Source organism: Schistocerca cancellata, chromosome 1 (assembly GCF_023864275.1).
Source record: "Schistocerca cancellata isolate TAMUIC-IGC-003103 chromosome 1, iqSchCanc2.1, whole genome shotgun sequence".
Lineage (NCBI taxonomy): Eukaryota > Metazoa > Arthropoda > Insecta > Orthoptera > Acrididae > Schistocerca > Schistocerca cancellata.
Window position 1 is genome coordinate 481,567,609 of NC_064626.1, and position 11,424 is coordinate 481,579,032.

An 11,424-nucleotide genomic window follows, 5' to 3' on the forward strand; every position below is an offset into this window, starting at 1 on the left:
GAGGTAAGTACATTGACTTCTGCAGAACTTAGCTTTCGGAGGACAATAACTACGACACTTCCCAGAGATTATCTAACAGCAAGACGCATATTTAGCGCTACAGGACACGTATTTGAGTGATTAATTTTGTACTTAAAACATTTATTTTTAAAGAGTTTTGAATTACACAGAAAGTTTTTTGTGATACATTTCATTCCATTGCTGTAATCTGTAACACCTGAGGGTATAATTACAATAAACCTCAGGGGGGTACACGCCTGCTTTGTGTACCATGTGTGTGGCAAGCACAAGGAGCCCTAGCTAATATGGTATTTGCTTATACAACTTTACACATCGGCACCATATTCCTTTAACACACAAATTACACAGCTATCTGATCATTTAACTGAGAGACAAACATTTTTTTTACTACGTCAGTGACACATGTTTACGCAATTACAGAGTTGGATTACTTCACACTTAAGAAATTGTATTTTGTCTGTACTTTGTGAACTGTTCATATTTTTTCTGACCCATTGTGATACTATGAGAGCTTTGAATGATGTATTTGGTAAGGGAGCATGATTTTAAAGTACGTTGGAGGCAGATGACACTTTTGACATGAGCAGAGAATTTTGTTAGGTTTTGAAATTATTGGAGGAAGCTACGACGATTTTGAGATTTGACTGAGGTGTTATGGTGTTATTTTTACGATGACTATGTGTATTATGCTGTTGCGGTATGTTTATGATCAATAAGCTGATGCTATATGAGTTATTTGAGTATGCTATGTATCTGTTATGATGAAATATTGAAGAAGTGTCGACGAATAAGGTAAGGAATAATGAGTAGTGGTTAGGGACTCTGGTTTGTGAAAAAGGTTGTTGGAAACCAAGAATCGTACTTTAAGAGTTATGAAATGTATGTAAATGCGTGAATGTATTACAATGCCGACGAAAATTTTTTGGACTCTGTTATGTCAATTGGATTTTGTCTCTACAGATTTGTAACGCAAATTCTTGACCTGTGAAATATTTTTATATGAGACTGTCACTGTAGCGGAAACTGCTGTCGTAAATATTTCCGTAAGAAAGTTAAGTGACCACCTGCACATAATGCGACGTGGGCACCCAGGTGTGTTAGACACCTGGAGAACAAGCCTTTTCAGACGCTCAGGTAGAAAAGAAAGCCATTAGGGTGTGCCAGAGGCACAGGTGGAAGAAAAGGACAAAGGGAGGCCATTAAACTCGCTGTTGACATACCTTTGTAGAGGGCATCGCTAATGCGACACGCTCGTTACTTGAAAACATATGATTTTTGTAATGCGTTGTGGGCACACAGCTGTGTCAAACACCTGGAGAACAAGGCATTAGCGTGTGCCTTTCATCGCTAATGCGACACCCTCGTTACTTAAAAAACATATGATTACTCGCACTTTGTGCTAATTATTGAAATGCTTATGAATTGATGGGAAATATTCGTACATCTGCACACCTGATTATGACAAGTGTCTTTCTCCGAGAGTTGAGTGCTACTGACTCACGAAATGCCACATGACTATTGAATGATATTTTTATGCTTTGCTTTTCATAGTTGCTTATTTCATTTAATATCTGGTTTCCAGCTGTGTTGCAGCATTAGTTTTATAAAATAAACTTAGATGCATTTGCTAATGTGAACTCTTTCTGTCAACAGATCTATTAAATAATTATTTTATGATCCACATTCTTTAAAAAAAAGGAGCACTTGGAAAGGAAAGAACAATAAGAAGGAACTAGTAACAGTAACACATAATTTTCTTTTCAAGTACATGGTAATATTTTTTTACAATAAGTTGTTGTGGTGCACCACTTTAATTACATAGACATTAAGATGACCACTTTAATTACATAGATATTAAGATGTGAATAGACATTTCCCTTTTCTGCATTGTTGTCTTTACTGTAATATTTTTTCTGCTTGCGCTATGTCATGTTTAGGTATAAGTTGCTGCTGTTTGCCAGGCATAGTGTTATTGAATTTGACTTTTGCTAATTTCTTAATGCTGCTTGCTTCGCAAATCTGCGTTTTTTTTCATTGCTGTTTATATTAACTGTGTTATGTGATGCTGCATTGCCTCGTCCCTTGGTATATATATCTGAGCTCAGTAGATTTAAGTTAGCTTAAGAGGGGGTAGACTATATAAGAAACTAAATATGATGACTTGGAAGAAATGTATTGAGAAGCTATAAGAAAATGGTTTGGCCAAAAAAAAAAAAAAAAAAAAGTAGTGCACAGTGGAGAAAAACTATTTTTGAAAGAGGATGTGAACAGAATACAGAAAGCAGGCTTAGATAGGACTTTTGGGAATAATGATGAACGAAGGGAGATCTCCATGCAAAATACTGCAGTAAAACAAACCCTGTCCTTTCCTTTTGTGTCATCCCTCTATATGTTTGTGTACCCTTGTGTATTTGTGTTTTTCCTGTCTTTATGTGTTGATGTGTTTATGTGCTGATGAGAGCTATGTTGTAGAATTTTTCTAATACTCTGTTATTTTCTTTGTAAAGATGCTTAGACATTATTTATTCTGTTTTGTTTTAATGCTCATGTGTGAACTTGACGTTTCAAAAGTGATTCTGATCTTTTATTTTTGTACTCATGTCATCATTCCTGTAACACTGATGTATATGTTTATTTCTATTCTTTTGTAAAGCCGGTACTACAAATGTTATCTGTATTGTTATGTTTTTAATTATGTATTTTGTACCTTTGTCATTGTATTCTAATGTTATAATATTGTAATTGACACCAGTTCATCAATTTAAGTAACTTGTACGTTACATTTCACTGCACACGTTTCTGTTGGTCACAGTAATGCACAATATGTGAGAAGTTGGGACTGTTGTGTTTGCATCTGTGTTAATAATTCAGCAAGGGACTGGATAACAGCATTGCTGGTTCTAAGGACAATTCCACAAACTTTGTGAGTGCACAAGTGGTGGTTATGGACTTGCTCTATTATCCGCAAGACTCTTCAATGGTGATTGTGCACCTGCACAGTCGCAACAGATGGCTGCTGGCCATCTCTACAAGGACTACAGTGGGTCTGCACCTCTGGTGGCCCACCAATACCATACTCTCTACCAGGACTACAGTGGGCCTGTCCACAATTTCTACAAGGACAACAGTGGGTCTGCACCTCTGTTGGTCCACCAATACCACAATCTCTACCAGGACTACAGTGGGTCTACTCTGTGATGACCTACCTACCAATATTCTTCGAAACGTCGACTGACTCTGCTGTGGGTTTGCTCTGTTGTGGCCCATTACCTGTCAGCATGTCAAGAGTCAGCACTGTCTTACTGTTGGAAGGACAATACTACTTCTTCAAGACTGCATGGAAATCCACTACTTCCGTGTGCATTGTATTCTACTGCTCAGACTTTGAGCAAACAAACTGCAGGTTTACTCTTATGATGAATGATCAGGACTGTCTTCATTGACTGTGAAAAATTTTAGCTGTTGACCAACATTGTATCAATAAGTGTGTGCATTTGATATCTTTGTTATTGTAATTATGAAAAATTTTATCAAATCTTTATTGGCCACTGCCCAAAAATATTTTGTAAAATTTTTTGTGGGGAGCATGGGGGCTATGTAAGTAGGCTGTTTAGATTTTTATATGGGTAATGCCACGTAGCGCTCTATATGAAAATCACTGGCTGTGCTGTGTGCAGTATGTGGCTAGTTTGCATTGTTGTCTGCCATTGTTGTCATGAACTGCTACAGCTGGATGTGAACAGCGCGTAGCGTTGGGCACTTGGAGGTGAGCCGCCAGCAGTGGTGGATGTGGGGAGAGAGATGGCGGAGTTTTGTAATACTGGATGTCAATTATGAATATTAAGGTAAATACATTGTTTGTTCTCTATTAATATCTTTCATTTGCTAACTATCCCCATCAGTAGTTAGTGCCTTCTGTAGTTTGAATCTTTTATTTAGCTGGCAGTAGTGGCGCTCGCTGTATTGCAGTAGTTCCAGTAATGAAGATTTTTGTGAGGTAAGTTATTTGTGAAAGGTATAGTGTAATGTTACTCAGGGCCATTCTTTTGCAGGGATTTTAGATAGTCAGATTGCGTTGCGCTAAAATTATTGTGTGTCAGGATAAGCACAGTCGTGTATAAATTGTTCTAAGGGGACGTTACATAAACTCAACTTTGAGTAAGCCACTTCCCCCGCTTTCAGTCAGCCACTGTCCGCATTTTAAGGTTGTGGACCTCGGAACTACTGCGAGAGTTGTTGCACAGTTGAGGTGTGGTCGCTATTCCCAGGGATGTCTGCAGGCTCAAAGTGGCAATGTCGGCTTCTTTGATTCACTGCTGTGACAGAGCCAACAGATACGAGCGGCATCTCGTCGTAAATTAGGTGGTGATTGCACTTTTGCCAGGTACGTGTAACCCGTTTTTCCAACGGCCGTTGTGCATGTGTTGTTCACAATTTGAATTCACAAGGCGGCAGGTTAATTGTTCTTTAGGGAATATGCTTATAGACAAAAGATGCTCGATCTCTAAGGTCACATTTTTTATTATATTGGGGGATAGGTATCGTGACTGTGACTTTATGGCTTTGTATTGAGGAAGATTTTATTTTTGCGGCCTTTCACAAGTCTCGTTTGTGTGTGGCAAGGACGTATATACTTTGGATTACACTCCTGGAAATGGAAAAAAGAACACATTGACACCGGTGTGTCAGACCCACCATACTTGCCCCGGACACTGCGAGAGGGCTGTACAAGCAATGATCACACGCACGGCACAGCGGACACACCAGGAACCGCGGTGTTGGCCGTCGAATGGCGCTAGCTGCGCAGCATTTGTGCACCGCCGCCGTCAGTGTCAGCCAGTTTGCCGTGGCATACGGAGCTCCATCGCAGTCTTTAATACTGGTAGCATGCCGCGACAGCATGGACGTGAACCGTATGTGCAGTTGACGGACTTTGAGCGAGGGCGTATAGTGGGTATGCGGGAGGCCGGGTGGACGTACCGCCGAATTGCTCAACACGTGGGGCGTGAGGTCTCCACAGTACATCGATGTTGTCGCCAGTGTTCGGCGGAAGTTGCACGTGCCCGTCGACCTGGGACCGGACCGCAGCGACGCACGGATGCACGCCAAGACCGTAGGATCCTACGCAGTGCCGTAGGGGACCGCACCGCCACTTCCCAGCAAATTAGGGACACTGTTGCTCCTGGGGTATCGGCGAGGACCATTCGCAACCGTCTCCATGAAGCTGGGCTACGGTCCCGCACACCGTTAGGCCGTCTTCCGCTCACGCCCCAACATCGTACAGCCCGCCTCCAGTGGTGTCGCGACAGGCGTGAATGGAGGGACGAATGGAGACGTGTCGTCTTCAGCGATGAGAGTCGCTTCTGCCTTGGTGCCAATGATGGTCGTATGCGTGTTTGGCGCCGTGCAGGTGAGCGCCACAATCAGGACTGCATACGACCGAGGCACACAGGGCCAACACCCGGCATCATGGTGTGGGGAGCGATCTCCTACACTGGCCGTACACCACTGGTGATCGTCGAGGGGACACTGAATAGTGCACGGTACATCCAAACCGTCATCGAACCCATCGTTCTACCATTCCTGGACCGGCAAGGGAACTTGCTGTTCCAACAGGACAATGCACGTCCGCATGTATCCCGTGCCACCCAACGTGCTCTAGAAGGTGTAAGTCAACTGGGAGTGCTACCCAGCTGAAAATGGTATCGTTCCACACCACTTTTATAAGCATGGTGGTTGGGTGAGGAGGAGGAGTTTGTTTATAATTGGTCCAGAAAGAAAGGGTGGTGGGGAGGTAAGTACTTGGCGCTTAGATTGTTTGTAACAGTTATCTGCAAGGCGTCCACGGAATTCCTCTGGTGAATGTGTAGGTGTCTGTGAGTCACGATTGGCTCGCCTAGGTCATATCCCTCTCTCTGAATGATTGAGTGCCTTTTGTGCCAGCTACCAGGTTAGACATGATTGCATATACGCCGTGCATATTTCTCTACCATGTCTAGGGAGATGGTCTGGCCTGATGTTGGGTGGATATGGGGAGCTCTCTCGTGCGCGACCTGTCGATCGCGACTGCATGAGAGGCTTTCTTCTATACCAGCATCTCACTTGACTCATTTGACATGGGGATGCTAGAGAGAGTTCGTAGTCATCTAGCTATTTATAGCACGCTTTGATATTTGCACCGACATGCTGGAGTCTGTTTGTCATTATTGCTGCAGAATGGAGACCCCTCAACCAGAACTGATATAGCAGCAGTGTCAGCCGTCAAGCTGGAGCTGATTACAATGCAACTTTCTCCATCATTGCTGGATAGTGTATCCGTGATCGTACCCAGATCATCGGTGTTTGCAGTACTACAACCGCACGTGAGAGTCCGAGGGGCTGTTTAACCTGAAGGCGATATGATTCTCGCTGGGGTTGTTGTCGATGCTGATCGACAGTGCTTCTAGGTGCTAATTTTGTAGTGCTGTGTTACAAACATACAGCATCTTCTGTTGGAGACATCAGAATTTTACTACGACATCACACAAGTTATTAATGTAGTGGTAGTTTATCTATTGCAGTTTAATATGTTCTGTACATACCGTATCATGGTTGGAAATCGGTAGTGCTTATAGAGCTTGGTATGACGTCGTAATTTCCACCAATGTGTTCGTTTCTAACACTCTGATATCACTCACACTAGTAATGGAGCGGTGGGACCCACGCTGTATGGTGACAGGCTGAGAGCATCATGATGTGAAGACGCGATGCGACGTTGGCGTGGCTTAATGTTGACGTTGACACGTAACTGACGTAATTGATTAAAATGCGTAACATAATGGAAAATTTGGAAAAATGGGCGTAATTTAATACCTGTTCAGGGGTAGTGCCTGCTGGTGCCTCTAATTACGAAATTTTAAATGGTTATTAACGAACAGTCCTCGAGTGACGTAATTCGTTACTAACAAATAGATGCACCTACAACCTCTCCCTATGGTGACCACTCAACTGTCCCAGTTATAAAAGATGTAGCTTTGGAAGTGTGCTTCATTATGAGTCATGATTTGGGCACATGCTGCCTTGTGATTGTCCGACAGCATTATGATGACGACGAGATGCCAGGAATAGTTGGGGTGGATCTTGCATAGTTGAACAAAATAAGTAAAATTATGGAACAAAATACGAAGATTGGGGAAGATACGTAAAAATGAGAGTACTTACATATCTCCCTGGGTGTGCTCTCTGCTGTTGTCACGTGATACTAAACTGTTATCGACAAATAGAAGCCGGCTGCTGTGGTCGAGAGGTTCTAGGCGCTTCAGTCTGGGACCGCGCGACCGCTACGGTCGCAGGTTCGAATCCTGCCTCGGGCTTGGATGTGTGTGATGTCCTTAGGTTAGCTAGGTTTAAGTAGTTCTAAGTTCTAGGGGACTGATGACCTCAGATGTCAAATCCCATAGCGCTCAGAGCCATTTGAACCATATTTTTGAACAAATAGAATTCAAGTGATGTGCTTTTACGTCGTTTGTTATTAACAAATAGACATAGTCTACAACCTCTCCCTGTACTACCCAGCTCCAGAATGTCTCCAGTCGTAAAATAGCAAAACTGTGGAATAGGTGAAAAATACTTAAAAATGGAATAATAAGGGTACTGAGATATCTCGTTGGATGTGTTTTCTACTGGTGCCTCGAATCATGTAATATTAAAGTGTTGTGACTTGATGTAGATACAGTCTCTCTTTGTCCCTATGTCGACCATCTCTAGAGCAACCTCTCCCGTTCAAGTGTCCCAGTTTTAAAAGAAGAAAGTGTGGAGGGAAGGGGTGGGGGTAGGAGAAGGGTGAATGGGGAGGGAGGTTGCAGCCATTTTTATTTCACATAACGCAATTGCCTGGGTGATCCTGATCAATACCCGGTGGTTCTCCGGGGGCAGAGGGAGTGAAGGCACCGAGGAGCCCTAGTGTGTAGCCTGATACTAGAAGTGTAACATGACACGGGATGTGATGAGGTGATTGTCTTGGCTAGAGCCGGCACACCTATCCTACTAGCACGCATGTATCTTTCATGTGTCACGTTGCATGTCACGCCATGTTGGTGTGTGCCCTGCCTAATGACTGAGTATTCTGCCATTGCTTTCTTCTCTGTTGACGAAAATTATGAGTTGTGAATCTTCGTGAGCGCAAGCATTCTTTTGAATTCGTTTTGTGCTGTTAATCAGTTTTTCCCTAATACTTTTCTCTTCTATCATGCGTTTCGTCCATTTCGCTGCTTTGTTCTTGTTGAACCGCGATGGATTATCAATACCCACAACAAGTGGCGAATCAATGACTGATAATGCAGTTTCCGAGAATGACTTGTTTGTCTTCATGTACTCGTCTACTGTTAGTGTGTTGCATATGAATATGAAATTCTTTGACTCAGAGAATTTGTAATTTTTTTTACAGTTGCGTTGCTTGTTCTTCTTTCAGTAGGTCGCCTCCATATTTATTTTTGTCCCAGTCAACTTTAATAACGAACGTACTTCATGCTCTGTAGAATTGTAATACTGCCAAATTTCTTTTGTATGTTGTCAGTTCACATTCTCCGTTATTTCGTTTCTGCTTTCAAATTTCCGTATGTAACATTAGTTTTCTTACTATCATTTCAAACTTTTGTGAACCGAACTTGCTTTATCAGTGCATTTAGTTGTACAGAACCAGATAGGCCTACTTTACTTACTGACTGAAAAATTTTGTGTCACTTTGATGCTTATTCGCTGAGGCATATTTCTTGGCTTCAGAATTTTTTCTTACGTTTCCGCTTCTTATTTGCGTGACTTCAAGTTTTAGATTCTTAAAATTTTATTTCTGTGATAATTTTATCCATTATTTTCATTATTTTCATCATGGCAGCGACAACAGCAACTGTTACGAAATTGACTCGAATGAAAAACAGCCCACAGTTGCACTAAATTATGTTTACTTTAAACCTTGAGCTTGGTTTCTGCAATAACAATACAGCCTACTTCAGAAGTCACAATAATAGAGTATAACAGTGGTAGTGGCAGAGGACATACGGTGCCATATGTAATTTTACTTATGTTCGAAACAGGGTTATGTCTGTTGAAGTTATTTTATTGGCTCTGAGCACTATGGGACTTAACATCTATGGTCATCAGTCCCCTAGAACTTAGAACTACTTAAATCTAACTAACCTAAGGACATCACACAACACCCAGTCATCACGAGGCAGAGAAAATCCCTGACCCCGCCGGGAATCGAACCCGGGAACCCGGGCGTGGGAAGCGAGAACGCTACCGCACGACCACGAGCTGCGGACGTTATTTTATTGATCTTGACGCAACCGCTGGGCTAAGACATTTTTCTTTTATTAATGTGACTTCTGAAGAAGGCTATATTATTAGAAACCATGGTTAAGAATTAAAAATAAACATAATTTAGTGCAAGTGTGGGCTGTTTTTCATTCGAGAAAATTTTATCCAGTTTCTTGAACGTTTATGTTCGTTGGCTCAACTAATGTATGTATCATCTGTGATTTTCTTGAGATTTGGGTCTGTACTAGAATTTCTGTACGAGGTCGCAAATTTCTACACTAGTTTTCTCCTTGTGACGGCCCAAAATTTTCCTGTACTATCAGAAAATGTTTCTGTGCATTTTTCCATTTAACAATCATGGATACTTTTTTTTGTTTCCTATGCATTTCTTACGACATTGTCAATGAATTTTCTAGGTGTACCACAGTGAATTCAACACGTCTACAGATAAACCTAAATCATTTATGGTAAGTGTCCGAACAATTCTTTCGACAAAAAATAGGCGGGTTTCTAGCTCTATCCTTTTAAAATTGATTCTAATGACCTCGCACCGCTTCCCACGGCCGGTTACCTTTGCAATGTGCATAAATATTTGTTGCAAGTTCTGAATACTAATACGAGCATGAGAGAATTTTCATCTGTCCTTAGCGTAGCTAAGCAATTTAATCCTAATCCACTCGGCTTCCATCTAAACGTGTTACGTACCAGCTAAATAGTTGTATTCCATGTATTTAGTAATACTGTAATAGCTTCTGCGTAACATGAACGGTTATGGTTGGTGCTGTTTGTAGCGAAGCTCGTAGTAACGACAGGACGTATTCAATGACATGATCTTCACATCATCATAAGCTATACGTTTAAATACACTGAGGTGACAAAAGTCATGAGATGTCTCCTAATATCATGTCGGACCAACTTCTGCCCGGCGTAGTGCAGTAATTCGATGTGTAATGGACTCAGCAAGTCTTTGGAAGCCCCCTACAGAAATATTGGGCCATGATGTCTCTGAAGCCGTCCATAATTGCTAAAGTGTTTCCTGTGAAGGATTTTGTACACGAACTGACCTCTCGATTTTGTCCCATACATGTTCGACGGGATTCATGTCGGGCGATCTGGACGGCCATATCATTCGCTAGAATTGTCCAGAATGTTCTTCAAACCTACTGCGAACAGTTGTAGCCAAGTGACATGGTGCATTGTCATCCGTAAAAATTACATACATCGTTGTTTGGGAACATTGAAAAGGTTCTGTAGTCCCCTTTCATTATCATTTTATTTGCTTTCCAGTGATACAGAACCCTCTGGCATGCGCGAGTGAATGAATGTGAATGTGTTTCATTTTGCTGTACGGTGATTTAGTATGCTGCACAGAATCAGCGGTAGTCGTACAGAATGGCCAACCCTTGTAGTTTTCAGGTAGGCAAAGAGGTTTGCTCCCCTTGTGTGAAAGTTACCGGTGTTCGGTTGGTGGCGGAATCCTCACCTCTGGGTTTTCCTTGCCACAGGGTCGCGTGGGAGACGTTGGAGTGTGTGAGACGGTCAGTCTGGTTCCAGCTCGCCGAGGGTCTGCAGCCGAGGTCTCTTTGAAGAAGGATGAGTTGATTTAACAGCGTGGCGCGTTGCCTCATAGCGAGAGGGGAGCTTTTAGCTTTTGGTCTTGCGTCTCGTCTTATAAAAATTGTTTTACTGGGTCGCTGGAAGGAATGCAACGCTTTTGCAGACTTTCAGTTTGATTCCTAACGCAGACTTTGGTCCGTAAGAAGAACGTAGCACAAAGGAATTGCATATGTTGAAGCGATCTCACGTAGGAAGTGCGCCCTCGGTTCAGTGTGAAGGTTTGTGTGCCTGCGACTGCGTGTGTGTACATTCTATTATTTTCCGAACCTTGGTAATTTTTGCCTCTTCGTGAATCTTCTTTGTTTCATTATTAGGTGTCCGTTGGAAACCATCCACTTGGGTTAACATTAGAGTTTGTTGGCCCTCTTTCATTACCCATTGTCATCTGTCCCCTGTAAAATATTAATTGTTCACGGCTGCGTCGTTTAATGTGACTAAAATTTGGCCATGGTACGTATAAATTGTGTCTCCGCGAACCACGTGGGCACACGA